General features: G+C 46.3%; 1 protein-coding gene across 5 annotated transcripts in view; it reads right to left on the reverse strand.

Annotated features, from left to right (window-relative positions):
• Positions 1-21,215, reverse strand: part of RPS6KC1 (ribosomal protein S6 kinase C1) — a 546,019-nt gene that overhangs the window by 376,266 nt on the left and 148,538 nt on the right. The gene's annotated exons all lie outside the window — the stretch shown is intronic.

Below are 21,215 nucleotides of genomic sequence, written 5' to 3' on the forward strand. Positions count from 1 at the left end.
ATGAGGTGAGGGTGAAGTAAACAAGGGAGACAGTCACACAGATGGCTAGAGAGAAGCACAAGTGGGAGTCAGCAGCACAGAGAGATGTACACGGAAGGAAGAGCCAGCAGTCATGAGATTAAGAGACCTAACATAGAACTTAGGGGTGGGTATTTTGGGGGTGGCGGGAGAGAAACAGAAGAGTAAGAGAGGTGGAAAATACATGCACTCTGATCGAGTGCTCAACCGAAAAGAAAAAAAATCTTCCCTAAAACTCAGCAATGGAAGGAGGCTATTCTCCAGGGGAGGGACAAACACAAAATGGACAAGGAAAGCCATCAAATGAGAAGTAAGCAAATGAAACTGACAATAAAGCTAACTAATGGAAAGCAGTGGGTGGGCTTTAAGCCCTGTAGGGTTAATAGGTTTATTGTAACCAGGCAGCTTGGGCTGTCTGGTAGCCTTGACCCAAAAAACGCATTCTGCGATGCATTCAAAATGTGGATAAGGAATATTCAAAATCGATGTTTTCTCCAAAAACAATGTTTTTCACTATGCCACATCTGCAATGCAAGATTTTTTTTTAAAGAGAAGAATGCTTCTTTTCCAAAAATATATCCTAAATATATAACAAGTAATATAGCGCATGCATCGAACTTCATATAAAATCAATGTTTAAAAATAAGCACAAAAGCAATATCATACTTTCTTTCTGGTGATCAGTATAAACTACGCTCAAGTCAACGGATAAACCATGTACTGATTAATTTACTACACTGAATTAATTTTACAGTAGTTTACAATATTGGGACAACCAAAGTCTTGAATCAGTAAATCAAGCTGGGCAGCCAGAGCAGCTGTTAATGATATTAACAGATTCATTCTACCCACCTGACAAAAAGTATAATGTCCCTAAAATGCATTTCTTCATTAATTAGAGTGAGGGATGTTCGTATCAAATTACTTAATGTTTTAAAAACAATTCAAAGAGAAGCAATGCAACAAATACAAAAAGGCTTATGTCTGCAAGTCATTTAAGGTAGTCATTTAAGGTTTTTAAGAGTCAGCTGGAAGCGTGTTGTGAATGAGGCTGTTATAGGAAATATGAGGGCATGAATGAGAGGATCGAAGCAAGGAATAGGATGTGGCTGTTTTGGAAGATTGATGGCATGAATGTGATGCAAGGAAAAGAGTGTTACTAGTCTAATGCAAGGCTGGGTATGTTGGACGTGGCCTTCCTAAGGAATTTTCCTGAAACTTTTTGCTTTCTTCTCCAGTTTTTGCTGACTCTGTTCATTTGGCCTTAGGACTCTGGGCACTTTCCCACTGTGCTGCAGTGGGAAAGTGTGCACACCCTTCCTACATATACCAGGAAGGGGCGCTCAAGGGCGTGGTTCCAGTGCTCTACCCAGGAGTGCCCTGTAAAAAGGTACACCACATACCCAGGGTGGGTACTGCCCTGGCTAGTAGGGAGACGCTGCACTGACTGTGGCACCCACTAGAAGAGCCTGGTACCATGTCTAAGGCCTGACAGTGCAGGCCTGTGGCGGCGCAAGTGCATGTGTGCTCAGGGTGGCATCTTTCATGCCAGGCACAACACTAAGCAGGCCTTATGCTTCCCTGTGGCAGGTTCACCAAGGTGTGCCATGCCCTAGTAGGGAAGAACCCCCACATGGGTTTTCCCCACCTAGGGGGTCGGCATTGTTACTATGTGCTGAGCCTGTCATTGCAGGCCAGTGTGTACGCACTTGCACAATGGTGTTCAATAAGGTACTGAGCCTGCCATTGTGTCCCAGTGGTGCACACCTGCACAATGGGGTTTTCATATATATTGAGGCTGGCGTACCTGGCCAATTTCTGAACACTTGCACAAAGGTGTTTCCTTATATACAAGCCTGGCATCCCTTGCCCATTTCTGCACAATTGCACAATGGTGGGCCTTAAGCCATATACTGGGCCTGGAACAGCTACCCAATATGCACACACTTGCACAATGGCATTTTTGTTTTTACTGAACCTGGCTCGACTTGCCAGGATGTGCCCACTTGCCCACTGGTGTTTTTATATATACTGAGCCTGTCACAGCAGGCCAGCATGGAAGCACTTGCACCTTTTAGGTGATCCTAACCTTGTGTCCAGCCTGTCCCTGCAGGCTCATGCGTGCACCAGGGCACATGTGCTCAGGGAGTGCAGAATACACGTGTTCTCACTGCCCATGAGATCTGCTCTGCCCATAGGTTAACATGAGAGAACATTTATAATGAATCCTGAATTCAATAGTGCATAGCAGTGGAGCAGACTCATGATGTTTACCATCATTGTATTCACAATGACAAACCCCTTCTCACGGTATAGGTGGTGTTGTCAATAATACCCTAGAGATGCCACTTCCAGAAAGTGGGCATTTCTATTTTCTAAAAAACTATTTTTGGGTGTCTTAATTCAGCTGCATTCCACTGGAAGTGTGAGAAAAGCACATCTGTGCATTCCCCAGCGACAGCTATAGAACTTAGGAAACTGGAATGATCGGCCTCTGCCATTTGAGGGCATGGCTGGACAGCTTGGAGGGAGAGGTTCTGACACTTGGCTGCTCTGAGCCAGATCATGGCACCACTAAAGATAAAGGTCTGCATTCCACAGACCCATGTCAGACAGGACTGAAATTTAGGGGCGATATCTGTGGTTCAAAGGGGAACCCCTTTGAACCACCCCCAACTTCAAAGGCACACGAGTATAACTACAAGTACCACACTTCAGCAATTTAGAGATCCACTAGCAGGAATGTGGAGTCGGTACCGCTTGGTGCACAATGCCAGAGGAATCTGTTGTGCACAGGAGTATTTACTTCCCTTGAAAGGGATCCGCGCACCCTTCCTGCATCATGGTTGGACTGGGCAGATTGCCTGTAGCTGTGTGGCACTCTGAAGTGTGCTCTCCAAGGGCTTATTGGCTTGCCTCCTGTCCTGTCTGGAGGCCTCAGGGACATCAAAGATCTCCTGCGAGGGACCTACACTGTCCACTGGTGTCACCTGGAGAGCGTTGCCCTCCTCCGCGCCTACATTGTATGCTGGACTTCACCTGGTAGCAGTGGTGTGAGGGTAGAATAAGGATTGCGCCTGGAGACGAGAATTTCCTGGTGCAGCGCTTTCGAAGTACTGCCCGCATTTATGAAGTGTGGCCCTTCATCTAGGGGCCACTGCACACATTAACATCTTGTTTGTTGTGAACGGGTTCACCAGTTGCGGGACCCTGCATGGCATGCTTTTGTTGAGTGCGTCACATTTCTCTCGAGGGACACCTGACTGCATGCTCATTGTGTGCGGTGCCTGATCCACAGGTTGCAACCCTCGGAGGTGGGGGTGCATCCAAAGCAGTGCCGCAGTCTACCTCGTGTGGCACCGCTGAACTTGCGTCTTTGTGTGTGACTGGATTGTCTGGTGCAACTTAAGCTAGCATACACCAGCCGTTGTGCCTCACTCCAGAGAGGTACGGAACTGGAGTTCCTTGTGTGTGACTGGATTGTCTGGTGAGATTCAAGCCATCATGCACTAGACGTAGTGCCTCATTCTAGGGAGGTACGGAATTATAGTTCCTTGTGTGTGGCCGGATTGCCTGGTGTGAGTCAAGTTCTCGCACGCCAGGCATTGTGCCTCATTTCAGGGAGGTACAGCATCGGAGTTCTTCGTGTGATTGTTCAGAATAATTGGGTGTGACTCAAGTAATCGCACACCTGATTAGTGCCTCATTTCAGGGAGGTACTGCATTGAAACCCTTTTCATGTGTGGTCAAACTGTCTTGGGCAACTTAAGTCATTGCGCCCCAGACGATATGCCTTATTGGAGGAAGGCATGGCATTGAGCACTTTACTTGTGGGATCGGAATCGTTTGGTGCGATTCAAGTCACCGAGCACCAAACATTGTGCCTCCTTCCCTTGAGGTACGGACCTGGTAACCCTTATTGTACAACGGTAGTTGTTGGGGTGGCTCAAGTCATTACACCCAGAAGTATGCCTCCTTCCTGGGAGGTGCAGATTTGGTAACTATTTAGGTATTGGAGTGCCTGGCGAGGCACCGCAGTGACTCGACCTCCCATGCTTTGCAGACCTCTGAGTGAACCTCCCGACTGGTGCCCAAACTTCTACAGGGAGTGCAGAATTATTAGGCAAGTTGTATTTTTGAGGATTAATTTTATTATTGAACAACAACCATGTTCTCAATGAACCCAAAAAACTCATTAATATCAAAGCTGAATATTTTTGGAAGTAGTTTTTAGTTTGTTTTTAGTTTTAGCTATGTTAGGGGGATATCTGTGTGTGCAGGTGACTATTACTGTGCATAATTATTAGGCAACTTAACAAAAAAAAAAATATATACCCATTTCAATTATTTATTATTACCAGTGAAACCAATATAACATCTCAACATTCACAAATATACATTTCTGACATTCAAAAACAAAACAAAAACAAATCAGTGACCAATATAGCCACCTTTCTTTGCAAGGACACTCAAAAGCCTGCCATCCATGGATTCTGTCAGTGTTTTGATCTGTTCACCATCAACATTGCGTGCAGCAGCAACCACAGCCTCCCAGACACTGTTCAGAGAGGTGTACTGTTTTCCCTCCTTGTAAATCTCACATTTGATGATGGACCACAGGTTCTCAATGGGGTTCAGATCAGGTGAACAAGGAGGCCATGTCATTAGATTTCCTTCTTTTATACCCTTTCTTGCCAGCCACGCTGTGGAGTACTTGGACGCGTGTGATGGAGCATTGTCCTGCATGAAAATCATGTTTTTCTTGAAGGATGCAGACTTCTTCCTGTACCACTGCTTGAAGAAGGTGTCTTCCAGGAACTGGCAGTAGGACTGGGAGTTGAGCTTGACTCCATCCTCAACCCGAAAAGGCCCCACAAGCTCATCTTTGATGATACCAGCCCAAACCAGTACTCCACCTCCACCTTGCTGGCGTCTGAGTCGGACTGGAGCTCTCTGCCCTTTACCAATCCAGCCACGGGCCCATCCATCTGGCCCATCAAGACTCACTCTCATTTCATCAGTCCATAAAACCTTAGAAAAATCAGTCTTGAGATATTTCTTGGCCCAGTCTTGACGTTTCAGCTTGTGTGTCTTGTTCAGTGGTGGTCGTCTTTCATCCTTTCTTACCTTGGCCATGTCTCTGAGTATTGCACACCTTGTGCTTTTGGGCACTCCAGTTATGTTGCAGCTCTGAAATATGGCCAAACTGCTGGCAAGTGGCATCGTGGCAGCTGCACGCTTGACTTTTCTCAGTTCATGGGCAGTTATTTTGCGCCTTGGTTTTTCCACACGCTTCTTGCGACCCTGTTGACTATTTTGAATGAAACGCTTGATTGTTCGATGATCACGCTTCAGAAGCTTTGCAATTTTAAGAGTGCTGCATCCCTCTTCAAGATCTCTCACTATTTTTGACTTTTCTGAGCCTGTCAAGTCCTTCTTTTGACCCATTTTGCCAAAGGAAAGGAAGTTGCCTAATAATTATGCACACCTGATATAGGGTGTTGATGTCATTAGACCACACCCCTTCTCATTACAGAGATGCACATCACCTAATATGCTTAATTGGTAGTAGGCTTTCGAGCCTATACAGCTTGGAGTAAGACAACATGCATAAAGAGGATGATGTGGTCAAAATACTCATTTGCCTAATAATTCTGCACTCCCTGTATATGTTAACTGTTTTCTGATCAGCAGTTATCTCTGTCTTCTCCCCACCTTGTCCCCGAGATCCTGGGAAGAGTTACTTAAAATGCGAATGGGAACTAGAATCTGGTGAAAGGTTGCTTCCTCTCCAGCTCGGGGGGAGGGGCGGGGGGGAATTATAGCAGGACCTGGATGGCGGCCTGTTTGGAGCCTCGGATGTCTGCGAACATGGTGACAGTAGCCGGCTGGATATCAGCCGCATTAGGGTGCCAGGAGCGAGTGTGTGTGAGTGTATGCGTACATATTTGTGATACTTGTGGTACTGCGTAGCAGTGCAGAGTGAATGTAAGGGAGTGAGTGCATGTCACTGATAGAACAACACGGTGGTGTAGCCATACACGTTATTTCTTGCCAGAGACCTCTCACGGTTGACACTGAGTTTTACTTGTGCGGCCCAGCCCGCAGAGCTAATTAAAAGTGCTGCAAGTCTTGGGATGTACATATTGCTGCTAAAGTTACGAACTGTGGTGCACCCTGCAACAGTGTGTATTAAATTGGGCTAATCACTAGAGTGGGTCTCGTGCGGATAACGTTTGACACTGCATGAGGGTGCTGGGAGGGAAACTATTATTTTTCTCACTGGTACATACTGTTTATGATGTTTGGTGATAATTCTACATGTGATTTATGAGATTTACATGGTGATTATACTGTTAATAATGTGTGTGTTGAATACAAATCTCATTTACATACACCTCATGCAAAGTCTCTTTTGTGACACTCAGTGTAACTGTTGTGTGGAAGTGCTGTGCCTTTGCTGTGCACATTGCCCCTGTGATAGGCTTGACTACTCTGTGCCAAGCTAACCAAGATGAGCACAGGTTATACAGTGAGTGTGCTTGCCTCAGCCAACCAGAATGTGCCCCCTCCAACATGGAAGCACATTGAACTGTAGCAAAAATGCAGAAAATACATTCACTGCAACATTACCAACCCTGCATGCAGCGCTGGGTCGTGTACTTTGCAACCCACATTTCTTAAAGAAAATGAAAGGATAGACTGTGTGTACGATTTCACAGGGGGATTTCAAACATATACAAGGAACTGTGCAAACTGTACTTGGCTAAACATTTGAAATCTGCCTGAGAACATCTCAGTGTATAATTGGGAAGAAATCAGAACAGAAACATATTTTATGCAGGTGGGGTAGCAGGTATTACTTTAAGTAGGGAGGTACTGAGTATCTATTCATCTTTAGTTACAAAGCCGAGTCACAGTAGCAAACGGGTACTCTGCAACAAAGAGTACCTGCACTTTGTTTCTATTTCAACCACTGTTAAAAAGTGAATTTAAAGGTAGGCCTTTTCAGCATTTAAAGTTGCCCTCATTTCGTTTTGTACCTACGAAGGGCCCCGGTTGGATTAGTTAGTTTTCCGTGCGCAGCAAAACTTGACAAAGTGCTAACTCCAGTCCAAAGACAGTGATTCAAATAGATATTTGTGATACAATCTTAATCAAGCTTAAAATAGCTCTGAGTGGAAAACTGCCATAAAAAGAAACAGATTAAAAGTTACTAAGTCCCCAAGCTTGAAAGTAAAAAATAGCATACCTTTTGCAAACTGAATGCCTTTCAGTTGCTGACTGCTGTATTCTGGTGTTAAGCTGGTACTAATAAGGGGCAACGTTTCTCAGACATACTAAAAGCTGATTACGTGCCGAAATAAACAAATAATATTGTCATGGATTGTGCCACATTGTGTCCCACAGCTGGTCTTTTGTTGTAGCATAATTTTGCCAACCCAGCTGCATAATGGACTTTTCACCGATGCCAAATTCCAGGGTTTCTTAAAATAACTAGTGGCATAAATTTAAAAAAGTGTTTAGAAGGTGGCATTCAAACGTGACAAGTTACTTACCTTTGTTAATGCTATTGTTGGTACAGTAGTGAGCCACACATTCCTCACCTTTGGACTAGCCCCCAGGCATCAGATTACATCCGGACACTTTCCTGCACTACATCTGCACAACCGAACGTGCAGCCATGTGCTTTTTCTGCTCTCAAAATGACGTGTGGAGTCCATATGGGCTCCACTTCCACGTCCTGATGGCGGGTGTTTTTGAGAATGTCTGCCCCCACTAGATGCCTAGCTCCAAAAACAAATTGGTGTGACCACCGTGCAGATGCCTAGATGTGGGAACTTATAGAGTCCAATCTCAGAACTTGGAGCATGGGAGGGTCGGTGAGGAATCTGCAGCTACATAGACACAAAGAGCGTTACTGAAGGTAAGTAACTTATTCTCCTGATAGAGACTTCTAGCCACAGAGTCCTCACCTTTTGAATAGATACCAAAGCAGTTCTTATTTGGAGGCGGGCCTGTGAATGGACTCAAAGCAGAAAGTCCTGCAGGACCGAGCGGCAAAATGCCTCAGTGAACCTGAGTGTCCAGACAATAGTGCTTCATGACCGTATGGAGCGGTGCCTACATAGCTGCGTGGCAAATGCGTAGGGCAGGGACTCCGCATGCTAAAGAAGTGGTAGCAGCTTTGGCCCTGGTTGCATGAGTACACAGACATTCCTGAGGCTACTTTTTGTCCAACACATAGCTCTGCGTGTCACTTCTGAAGCCACATGGCACTACCTTCCAGCGCACAGATGTTCTGCTGAAAAGTTTCCAGGTCCAGTTTGACGCCAGAGAAATATCCAATATTTGAGGAATCCCTGGCAAGACGTTTTATTCAGAAACACAACTATGGAACTATTTTAATAACTAATAAGCACCTGGTTGCTTCAGCGATCTTCGTTGGTCCTCTTGCTTTCTTTTTTAACAACTTTAATTATAAATCAAAACAAACTGAGCAGATATACCGCAAATCAAATGACATCTACATTACTTTCCTGTTTCGAAAAATGACTTGCTTGATGTTAACTCTTCCAGTGGTCATGATTGTATGCAAGGGTGAATGCCACAGAGGCAGCAAAATAGGTCGAAAATAGGGCAGCTAGAGGATATGAACAAGAGAAACCCACAGTGTGGCAAGAATGGGCACCATGACACCCCACACTCCTCCAATCAAAGGCAGAGATAGAAGACATCTGACAGAAACTCAGGCTCACATCAGTCATTAAGACATTAACACATATCACACAAGAACAACATATGCAGACAAGTACACTTACCACCCTATTATTCTTGACTCCCAATAACAAAGGAATGTACTGATCTGCAAACACCATACTTTAACTGTGGGCTCCTACATGGTTGCTCTCCTCTGTGGACGATAGACTCTATGAACTTTGTCCTCAACAGATAAGAAGCCTGCCCATACACCCATTTTAAGTCAAACGAGGTCCGAGGCTCTTCCTTCCCTTATAGGTCCCATTTACTGTATATCGTCTTCTGATGACAGAGTAAGGGGGCAAAATGTCGGTGCCCATGCATGCTTCCATTTTTAACTTGCTGTGGTAAACGGAGCTTGTGAATGCCAATATTGACCGTGCTTCTGACAGCGAATACAACTGAAATACGCCCACAGAGTCATAGTTCACAGATGCCCGACTGATCCTTCACCCAGCACCTGTGCTGCTTACACGCGCACTTTGAACTAATAACACACAGTCCACAGAAGTTAAACAAATGCTGACAATCTGAAAGTTTTGTCAGCGGCACGATGCAAAGAGCAGTGTCTCCTTGCCTGCATGTTAGGGTGCTGCTGGGCTGCAGCCCAAGAGACCTCACTCACCAGCACCCACATGCTGCTTATAGAGAAGGCTGTTGCTGCCATTGTGCAAAATACTTTTTAAAAGTGTAAGTAACATCATGACTGGGTGCCGCGTTGGTGGCTTTGATCCTAGCAGTGAAAGACACGAAAAAGGTGAGGGTCCAAACCCTCCCACCAAAAAAGCATGGTGATGAATGGTTGGCGAAGACCATCAAAGAGTCACTGCTTGGAAGGATGGATGGTACCATACGAGATTGGGAGACTATGGCAGGTACTTATCATAGATATGAGCAATAGGGAGACTATGGGGGGTACTTATCATAGATATTAGCATTAAATTTGAACACAAACTTTTACTAGTTTTTTTTTCAAAAACACGGAGGACTGAAGTTGATGTTAGCCAGCAAAATCAAAAGCTATCGGGTACCATAATATGATGATGGAAGAGGGCAAAATGGGTTCAATATTTAAGTCAATTTTAAATTCTAAGGCAGACCAGACACAGAAAGATTTACCAGTGGGTTTGGAGGTGTTAGAAATAGGTCTCTGGTTGGCAGTCAGTCTGCACTCTGTCCAAGCAGGGACCCTCACTCTAGTCAGGGTGAGGGAGATACACACCTAGGATAACCCCTGCTCACCCTCTTGATAGCTTGGCACAAGCAGTCAGGCTTATCTCAAGGGCAATGTGTAAAGTATTTTACCAACACACACAGTAGCAGAGTGAAAACACAAAAAAATGGACACAACAACAGTTTAGAAAAATAGTCAAAATGTATCGAAATCAAACAAGACCAAAACAACAGAAATCCAACATACACAAGCAAAGTTATGATTTTTAGAGTCCTAATCTGTAGAAATCAATGGAATGTTCTTGTTTTAAACAAAGTACCTGGTTTGCGTAAAAAATAAAGACGCGCTGGTGAGCATGCGTCAGAAAAGTCAGCGATGCATCGATTCCTTACTCGCAAGTGAGGCAGTGCGTTGTTTCTTCTCCCTTCGGGTAGGCGATGTGGCATTTTTCTCTAACATGGAAGAGTGATGCATCTATTTCTGGATGGGCAACCTCAGGACTGCGCAGGTTCATGATGATTTTGACACAGGTGCTGCGTCGATTTCCCAGCCGCGATGCAGGTGGTGTGTCAATTTTTCAGCTGCCAAGCAGGTGCTAAATCTTTCTCCTGCACGGCTCCCGTGTGTGAATTTCAGTCTTGGTTATACCAGCTTCTCCTTTCAGGGGCCCAGGGACTGGACAGGGCACCACTTGGCAGGGTAGGAGTCTCAGCAATGGAGTCCAGGTGCTGGCAGAGGACGTCTTTGATGACCCTGAGACTTCAGAATAGGGGGCAAGCTCAGTCCAAGCCCTTGGAGACATTTCACAGACTGGAAAACACAGCAAAGTCCAGTCTTTGTCCTCTCAAAGGCAGGAGCCACATCTGCAGGCCACCCTAGCAAAGCAACACTCACAGATAAAGGGGAAGTACTCCTCCTCCAGCTCTTCACCTCTTCTCCTTGGCAGAGGTTCCTCTTGATCCAAAAGTAATCTAAAAGTCTGGGGTTTTGGGTTCACTACTTATACTCCTTCCTGCCTTTTGAAGTAGGCAAACTTCAAAAGAAAGTCTCTTTTGTTCACAAGAACCTTCCTTGCCTAGGTCTGGCCCTAGACACATACAAGGAGGTTGGAGGCTGCATTGTGTGAGGACAGGCACAGCCCTTTCAGGTGTGTCAGCTCCTCCCGCCCAACTCTAGGCCAGGAGACTCAAAAGGATATGCAGGTTACACCCCAGCTCCCTTTGTTTCACTGTCTAGTGGGAATTCACAACAGCCCAACTGTCAGTCTGACCCAGATGTGGAATACACAAGTGGGCAAAGACACAGAATGGTTAAGCAAGAAAATTCTCACTTTCTAAAAGTGGCATTTTCACACTGACAATCTAAAAACCAGCTTTACCAAAAAATGTACTTTTAAATTCTGAGTTAAGAGACCCCAAACTCTAGTTCTGTGTCTGCCCCCAATCGGAAACTGCACTTAAAATATATTTAAAGGCAGTCTCTGTGTTAACCTATGAGAGAGATAGGCCTTGCAACATTGAAACACACATTTGGGAGTATTTCACTGTCAGGACATGTAAAACACAATATTACATGTCCTACCTTTAAAATACACTGCACCCTGCCCATGGGACTACCTAGAGCTTACCTTAGGGGTAACTTACCTGTACAAAACGGGAAGGTTTGGGCCTGGCAAGTGGGTACACTTGCCAGGTCTAATTAACAATTTAAACCTGTACACAGACACTGCAGTGGCAGGTCTGAGCCATGTTTACAGGGCTACTCATGTTTGTGGCACAATCATTGCTGCATATCCACTAGCAGCATATGATTTACAGGCGCTTGGCACCTCTAGTGCACTTTACCAGGGACTTACTAGTAAGCCAAATATGCCAATCATGGAAAAGCCAATTACACATACACTTTACACAGAGAGCACTTGCACTTTAGCACTGGTCAGCAGTAGTAAAGTGCCCGAGTAACAAAACTAACAAAAACAAAGTCCAGCACACATTCAAAACACAGGAAGCAGAGGCAAACAGATGGGAGACTCCACCAAGGATGCCAGGTCAAACAGGAGGTGATTCAAGATTAAGGAACGATGTGGTAAAAGGATGGTGACTAGATGGGGAGGGGAGAAAAAATGTTGGTTGCCTTTGGTAGCAATATTTCTGGTGTATGCATAACCCTTCCACAAATTCTTCACTTTATCAATTATCCTTCAAGCTTCGTACTGCACCAGAAAAGGTCTTCCCAGCAATGGCTCTCCAGTGCCATTAGGCGGTGCCACGAGGCTCCAGCCATGACTCTGCCTCTGAATATGATAACAGTGAAGAATTTATGGTGTCAAACTGTGTGCTGGTGTCAGTGCCTGAATTTTTCCTGCATCCCAATGGGAAGTGAAGAAAGGAACTGGGAGAGCAATGTCAATAAAAAATATATCACATAACATCTCTGCATAATTTGGGACATCTTTTGTCCCAGGACGAACTTCCCAGAGGAGGGCATCTACGAATTTATGGGAAGATTGTGCAGCAACTAAAATATTGTTACCGAAGGTAAGAAATTATTTCTTCTGACAGATACATCTTCCCAAAGATTTCTCACCTTATAAATGAGTACGAAAGCAATTCTATAGTGGGAGGTGAGTGGGGTAGTGCTAATTAACCAAGGAGATTATGCAACATAACTCAGGCAAAATACCCAAGATTGTGTGCCTGAGATGTGAGGTGGGAGAGCTTTGCAACGTATGCCCAGCCAATGTTGGCAACTCGGGCATCTCTGGAGAGAGATGAAAATAGCCATGGTTGTAAGTAGAATGGGCATAAATGCTCTCTGGAGGTCTTCCTTGGTGAAAGAGCAGCCATTTGTGATGCAGAGGATGACCCAATGCAAAATAGTTTGTTTGGTTACCACCAGGCCCTTCGTAGCCCCAACAAAGCCCACAAAAAGCTACTCATCCACTCTGTCCTTATAAGTGTGGTTGCTATAGTAAGACATTGGACCTCTGGGGTCCAGTCTATTCTTGGTTGGATGTTAAGGAGGGAGGAAAAGAAGGGTACTAGACTGAGACTTACAAAATGCAGAACTCATTATGGTCGAGAAGGACGGTAAACGAAAAGGACCAACTTATCTGGGTACAAAACTGCCCTCCAACACTACTAACGGAGGTTATTTCCACCAAGAAAGCTATCTTCAGGATGGTCAAACCAGGCAACTGTGTGTCGGTGTAAATGGGAAAGCCATTAATGTCTACATTAGATTCACATCATACTGATGAACAACAGAGTGGGAGGGAGCAAGTAAAGCAAACCTCTAAGAAAATGTGCCACTAGTGGTGATCTAAACAGGGAAGTTTGACCACGCAGACCCAGGAAGGCAGACTGGGCCACGAGATAGCCCTTAACTGCAGCCACTGCTAACAAAATTACTCTAATTGACACCATTTTATTTCCACATATGCAGCCTTTGCATATTAGGGTGGAGGTCCTGACCATTCTGCAGCAAGATCAGGTCTGCCATGCACAAGAGAGGAACAAGCAGCCTGAGTGATGAAAGCTAATAGAGCAGACCCACATCACCCTGTCTGTTGATATAATGAACACTAGTGATACTGTCTGACTGCTTCCTTAGATGGAAGAGAGAAACACTTTTATTGCCAAATAAACCACCCACAGCTCAAGCACATATATGTGCAGACACTGCTTTGATGATGACTAAAAGATTTGCACTGTCATGTCACTTAGATGGGCACCCCAGCGCAGCAAGAAGGTATCTGTGACCACAGTACCCTAAGCTTGCAGATATTTCTAACAAGAACTAATCGAAAGGTTTGAGGGGTTCATCCTCTAATGCAGATCCAGAAGAACAGAGTGGGAGATCTGCACCCGAGGTTCCCTTGAAACTGGAGCAACTGTGACTTAAGCAACCAAAGAAGGGCTCTCATCCGCTATCTGGAGGCACCAACAGGATGCTCGAGGCCAGAAGGATTTGAGCCTAAATCAGAAATTTCTGAATCCTCTTCCGTATATCCTGAACCCTCTCCTGGATATCTATGATCCTGTGCAGAAAAGGAAAAGCCTTCAGGCAGGCCAGTCTTTGTGTAGGAGAAATATGGGATTATTGGGTGACGATGATAAAGCCCATGTTATGGACAAGGGTAACTGTACACTAAAGTTGTTTTCTGACCAGTGCTCGGGACTCTGTTTTCAGTAGCCTGTCATCCATGTATGGAAATACATGGACTCCTGACTATCCCAGTGAAGCCACAATAGAAACCAGCACTTTCAAAAGAACCATGGAGGAGTCATCAGTCCGGATGTTAGAACTGTGAACTGATAGTGGCGAGAGCCCACCATGAACTTCAGGTAATGCCTATGAACAGGAAGATGGTAAAAGGGGTCAGAAGGTCCAGGAATGCCAATCAGTCTCCTGCACACTGGGCGGGTAAGACTTGGCTCGGCTGCAGTACCCTGAACTTGTCCTGTCGAATAACAAAATTCAGGTGAAGTTCCGGGGTGGATATCAGACCTCTGTACTTCTTAGGGACCAAGAAGAACAGGGAATATTATCTTGAGCCCTTTCTTCTCAGGGACCGCCTCTATGCCCCCTCTAAAAAGGCCAAGAATTCCTTCTTCAAAATTGAAGAGTGTGCTGGGGAGCACATCATGCTGGAAGGAGGGTGGTTAGGAAAGAGGGCAAGAAGGCTTAGGATGTAGCCCCTGAAGATGGCTGGATGACCCAGAGATCTCCAGTGATCACTTCCCAAGTCGAAAAATGGAAGATCTTACCCCAATGGAAGATGATGTGAGCAGGGAGTCTGATACTTTTTGAGGCAGCAGAGCCAGCCAAGGATGACAGAGACTGCATCTGTTGTTGGTGTTATCCCTTAGATATATTTGACCCCAAAAGGGGTGGTACAGCTCCTGTGGCGTCAATACAGATTAAGAAGCATGTCTCTGGGGATACAGGCTCCCCTCAAGTACTGTAAAATATGGCTTGACTTCTAATGAATAATTGTAAATGATCCGTCTTAATGGAGGGGTCCATCACTCCACTCCTATGGCAGTCCTTATGGCGGTCTTGTTTTGGTTGACGGTTAGGGCGACAGATGCTTCCTGGGTGGGAGTATGGGGTGGGGGGCGGTTTTGGGGGAGGAAGGTTAAGTTAGGGTTAGTTAGATGTATTTTGAGTATTGCGTTATTAAGTTTTAATTGGTCATTCCTTTGCCCACTGACTGGCATCCAAAGCTGTAAGACTCCTACGCAACCCACGTCTGGTCCACATTGACACAAATCATTTCTTGGAATGTGAACGGGCTGCTAGATAAGATCAAGAGATCTGCAGTAATTAACACTCTCCGTAGATATTCCCCATTGGTAGCCCTATTGCAGGAAACACACCTCATGGGAACTAAATGCCCTATGTTGGCCCGAGGGGGATTTGATAGGGTCTATCACGCAGGCTTCTCTGGGGGATCAAGAGGGGTAGGTATCCTGCTTCATCGCTCACTGCCCATGGTGGTAACATCTACGAGATCCGATCCGCAAGGCAGATTCATAGTAGTCTCAGGACTACTTCGTGGCGTGGCATTGAATCTTGTATGCGTATATGCCCCCCCAGCGGGATTTGACACCTTCTTATGTTCACTTCGACAGGTGGTGGCGGGACTCCCCCAAGGAATCACAATAGTAGGAGGAGACTTTAATGCGGTTCTAGACCCTAGATTAGATGTGTCAGGAGATGTCACAGCGGGCAGGTCTGCCCGAGCCACAGGCCTTAAGAGTTGGGCAGACAGCCTAGGCCTATGTGAAGTGTGGAGAACTTGGCACCCTATGGAGCGTCAATATACGCACACGTCTGCTGCCCATCAGACACACTCTAGAATTGATCTAATATTTATGCCGGCCATGGACTTCTCCGGTGTCACGGGAGCAGAGATACTGCCCCGTGGGGTGTCGGATCACGCACCGGTGCGAGTCCGACTGGGCGGAGTAGACCTCACCAGGCGCCCGGTATGGCGCCTAAATGCTTGGCTCTTGCAAGATGAAGATTGTGTCCTCGAGATTAGAGATCGTCTCACGCAGTACTTTGAACTGAATGTGGGAACAGTCCAGTCGTCAGGCACGCTATGGGCTGCCTACAAGGCTACCTTAAGAGGGCAGGCTAAGTGCCTCTTGCGAGCACGTGAGCGCATTCGTGAGTCACGGGTGTCCGAGTTAGAAGCGGTAGCGTTAAAACTGGAACGCCAGCAAGCAGTCTTATCCGAAATCTCCACATTGAGGCAGCTCACCAGGGTCCGAGAGGAAATTAAACACCTAACACTTGAGTCAGCGAAGCATATGTGGAGGGCATCGTCCGCTCGAATTTATGGCTGGGGGGACAAAAATGGGAAGCTCTTACACTGGTTGGCCACTCGACCCTTAGCTAACAGAATCATTCCCGAAATTAGAGATAACACAGGTACCCTTCACAAGACACCCATCGAGATTGCACAGAGTTTTGCTTCCTATTATGCATGCCTATACGCAGAACACCCCCGGCCTACGGTTGAAAAAGCTTCCCCCCTCTTGAACGACATAACACTCGCCAGAGTGTCTCAGGCGACTAGGGACAGGCTGGACGAAGCACTTGACCTAGCGGAAGTAACGGGTGCGATTGCCAGTCTGGCTTCAAGCAAGACACCAGGTCCAGATGGGTTTCCTGCGGAACTGTACAAGAAATGTAGTGATATTCTGGCCCCACACTTACTTGAGATGTATAGAGAAGCCGAGCAGAAAGGACACTTCCCCTCAGGGATTGACCTTGCCACAATAGTAGTAATCCCGAAGACCCAGCCCCCTTCGCCAAATTGCTCGGCTTATCGGCCTATTTCCCTCCTCAACACTGAGATCAAGGTGCTAGCCTTGATCCTCGCCAATAGATTAAAAGAGGCAATGCCCGTCTTGGTGCACCCTGACCAATGCGGCTTCATGCCTACGCGGAGCACCAGGCACTGTATTAGGCGTCTACATTTAGCCTTAGCACACCGTAAAATCCTGCCACACACCCCTCTAGCGCTGCTCCTACTTGATTTCGAGAAGGCCTTTGATACAGTGGATTGGTCCTATCTTGAACAAGTACTTATAAAAAACGGGCTTGGACCCAAGTTCCGAGGTCTTGTGGGACTGCTCTACTCTAATCCGACGGCTCAGGTCCAAGTAAACGGAGTGGTCTCAGGGGTGTTCCCGATCGGGCGCGGTACCCAACAAGGATGTCCATTATCCCCCTTACTCTTTGCATTAATAATAGAACCCCTGGCGAAGTTATTTCGAGAGGATCCTCTGATGGAAGGCTGGTCTTGGCCAGTGTGTCCAGAAGACCGTGTGGCACTTTATGCGGACGATGTCCTATTATACATAGCTAATCCGGCCAGGAGCGGTCCCCGTATCATGCAAATTCTGGATGTCTTCTCGGAGGCATCGGGTCTCGCCCTAAACCCCCAAAAATCCCTGTTGGTTCCGCTCCATCAATCTAGAGATTGTATAGACTGGCAACAAAGTATTCCAGTGTGAAGAAATAGCTTTAAATACCTGGGGGTGCATGTCGCAATGCTCCCTGAATTAGCATGGGAGCTCAATGTCACACCTTTAACCAGAAGAATCAAAGACGATCTTCAACGTTGGAAGGACCTTCCTCTTAATTTGCTGGGAAGAATCGCACTCTATAAGATGATGGCCCTTCCCAGACTTCTCTACCTCCTTCAAAACTATCCTAACCCTATCCCCATGAAATGGTTTAGAGACATGGACTCGCTAGCACGCCAATTTCTATGGAGTGGTACCCGTCCCCGGCTAGCGCTTAAAACCTGTCAGAGAGATGTTAATGAAGGGGGCTTGGGAATGTCTAATGTCCATTACTACCACCTGGCGACGCAACTACTAGTGATCAACGACTGGTTGGGGGGGGGTTGGACAGATCCAGCGTACCGTCTGGAACTCCAGACATTGACCTACCCCAAGATCTTTGACGCCTTATATGGTGGTAAGATCACTCGTGAGACCCCTGGGGTGACAGGGGTGGTGCTGCAGGGATGGCGGACGGCTCAAAAGATCTCGGGATGGTGGGGACGCCTTACTCAGCAGACCCCACTGTGGCAGGGGACCTGCTTGGGCGAAGTTGTGGGTCTTGAGGGATTCCAGAAATGGGATATTATAGGCATCTCTACTCTGGGTGATGTATGGGAGGGCACGAGCATGCGCTCCTTTGAGGATCTCCAAGAAATCTTTGCACTAAATAAGACACAGTTCCACAAATATCTCCAAGTACGACATGCCCTTCTGACGCAGGTCCAGCCAGGGAATAGCATACCCGTAAGCAGTCCTATGGAGAGGAGGGCTCTGATGGGGAATCTGGGCAGGGGAGGTGTCTCCCAGGTGTATCGCACATTAATCTCTACTACGGCCTGCTCCCTGGAGGAACTTCGTCGGAAATGGGAGGGATGGGTGGGCCCTCTTGAAGAGGAGGACTGGACTGAAGCTTTGGCAGCTCCCCACTCCCTGACTATGACGACACGTCTCCGACTAGTACAGACATATTATCTTCATACTGCTTACCTTGCACCCTCCAGATTGCACAGAGCAGGACTCCGGCCTACGGCTGATTGTCCCCGTTGTATGAGCCCTAAAGCTGATTTTTTCCATATGGTGTGGTCATGCTCGGTTATCAGTACATATTGGAAGATGATCTCGCGTGAGGTCTCATTGATTCTGCAAGTAGACGTGGCGCTGACACCATTGACATCCCTATTAGGGGTTATGGGAGAATCGGGACTACGTAGAGCAGAACGTACCTGGCTGGGGGTGGCATGCCTAGTGGCCAAAAGAGACATTGTGGCGGACTGGAAAGCCACTATGGCTCCGGCCCTGACCAAATGGAGGAGGGGAATGGACTGGTGTGCCCAATGTGAAAAGCTCGTATATGAGGTTAGAGGGTGTCCGAGTAAGTATAACAAGATCTGGGGGAAGTGGGACGGAATGACATTTTAACCCCCTGGGATGTGGACCGACACAGTGGAAAGAAGAACCCTCACACACTCCTCCAACTCCTTTGGAGGGAAATGAGACACATACGTGGCACGTTGGTATTGACATGTACCGTCTATCTACTCAAGGTGCTGTCTGGGGCTTTGGAGCTGACCACTGTTTGGTGCCAATTGGCGCCTTGTTACTTTATTTTTAGTATATAATTGTATTGTTTGTTTTGTATTACTTTATGTTATTGCAAATCAATAAAAATTCGTTATAAAAAAAAAGAAGCATGTCTCTGTGAGGACGGTACTGTCAAGGAGTAGTCACAAAACTTTCATGTGTTGATGCAGCCTGACTACTGTGCCCAGAGATCAGTTAACGGTGTCACCAAAATCCAGTCTACACTTCAAGATCTTTTTGGATACATCCAGACTGTCATTAAACAATCCCATAAACAGCTTTTTCATGTGGTATGGCAAGATGATCACCATATGTTTCGCCAACTCCCACAAGGCATGACCATATCGACCCAGAAGGCAGGCGTCATTCACAGTATGGAGTGCCAGGTTGCCACAAACAAATATTTTATGGAACAGAGAGTCTCATTTCTTCAATTCCCGCCCAAGAGGCACCATAGGGAATGTAATCTGATTCTGATTGGAGAAAGGTGTTTGGGCCACTAGACTATCCAAAGGTAGGTGAGTGACAAGAGACATAACAGACAAAAAGTGCAGATCACTCAGAACAGGCCTATGATGCCTGACAATAAGTGTGTGGACTGCATGACAAGAAAAGTGTTTCTTCTATGCAGCGATGACATGATCAAAGAGGACTTCACTGATTGGAATCAAGCGTTCTGTGCCCAAGGAGAAGGACAGCAAGGTCTCAGTCAAAATGTTACACTTTGCATCTGCAGAGGCAAGGCCAGTTCCAACACTTCAGCTCTTTTATGTATTACAGTGATAAATGAGGAAACTTCCTTTGACAATATCACAAAATAAAATGATGGACGGAGTACCGAATCTGTTCAAACACTCACCCCCAGTCACAGATCTGGGTTTAATCCATTGTTATTTTGCTTGCCACGTCACCCCAGTTCGTACCCAGCTATATGTAAATCAGTCTTGACCCTGCTCCCAATGGAAGTAGTCCAGTACGAACTGCCAAGCCAGGTCCTCCCTGGACAGGATTCAAGCATCCTGGGACCGGTTTCAGGGTATCACTCTGCATACTTGTTTACTGTCCAGGGACGACCTGGCCTGGCAGTTCGGGCTGGTCTGTTCCCCTGGGGAACATGGTCAAGACTGATTTGCATATGGCTTGGTCCAATCTGGGGTGGCATAGTAGGCAGAAGAACAATGGATTAAACCCAGATCTGTGACTGGGGGTGAGTGTTTGAAAAGTTTCAACACTCCGTCCATCATCCTTTTGTGTTGTGAAACTTCCTTTGAAGCATGACCAGGTGGAAAGGAATGTTCCCTACTGGTAAAGTGTCCAGTCCACTCGTATATTGTAAGTGGCACTGGTATTCTAATTGGGAAGGAGGTTACCAGCCTGCATACCATCATCTGCTATATGGCCATAATCTTTATCAGACATTTTGAGGGCTTACGGGTTACAGCTCAAAATCTTGTATATAGGGGCCAACCTCTGATCCTTAAGTAGGTGCTCTGCCAAGGCAACATCATTGAAGTTTGTCTTAATTTTCTTCTTTGCTACATGGATAATTTCTTCCAACGTTGACGCTTCGATAGTGGTTTCATAGTCCGCGCAGGGGCTGGCATCTCCATCAGTGCTAAAGAAGGCTCCCAACAAACTGGGGGCGGTGTCTTGCCAGGCTTTGACATCCTTTTTGGTGCCTGAACATCTGGAGGCAAGGCGATGGGAGGAATCTGGTTTGGAGCAGCCAAAGTCATCAGCCTGTAAGACCGTGCTCCTCTTTTTGGGGTGGGTAAGCTTGGCAAAGGCGTGCATAGCACAATTGAAGGCTTTGGCCTGCTCCGGGTTGGACAATGGAACCGGAAACATTAGCCTCATTTTTTTACATCGTCTGCATCTTCTACGACATTGAGGAAGAGCTCTGTGTCATGGAATGGAGTAGTGGAACAGTCAACACTCCACACAAGGCAGACCTTTCCAGGCAGGGCGGCTGCCTGGAACAATAATTCATGAAGTCATGAACCTGGATGGAAAATGCAAACATAAGTATAAGATATATGCATACTAACAGCTTGCAGAGGAGTCCTAAAATCCATGGTTGGTAGGTATGATGCCAG

The sequence above is a fragment of the Pleurodeles waltl genome, chromosome 5 (genome assembly GCF_031143425.1).
Source record: "Pleurodeles waltl isolate 20211129_DDA chromosome 5, aPleWal1.hap1.20221129, whole genome shotgun sequence".
Taxonomy (NCBI): Eukaryota; Metazoa; Chordata; class Amphibia; order Caudata; family Salamandridae; genus Pleurodeles; species Pleurodeles waltl.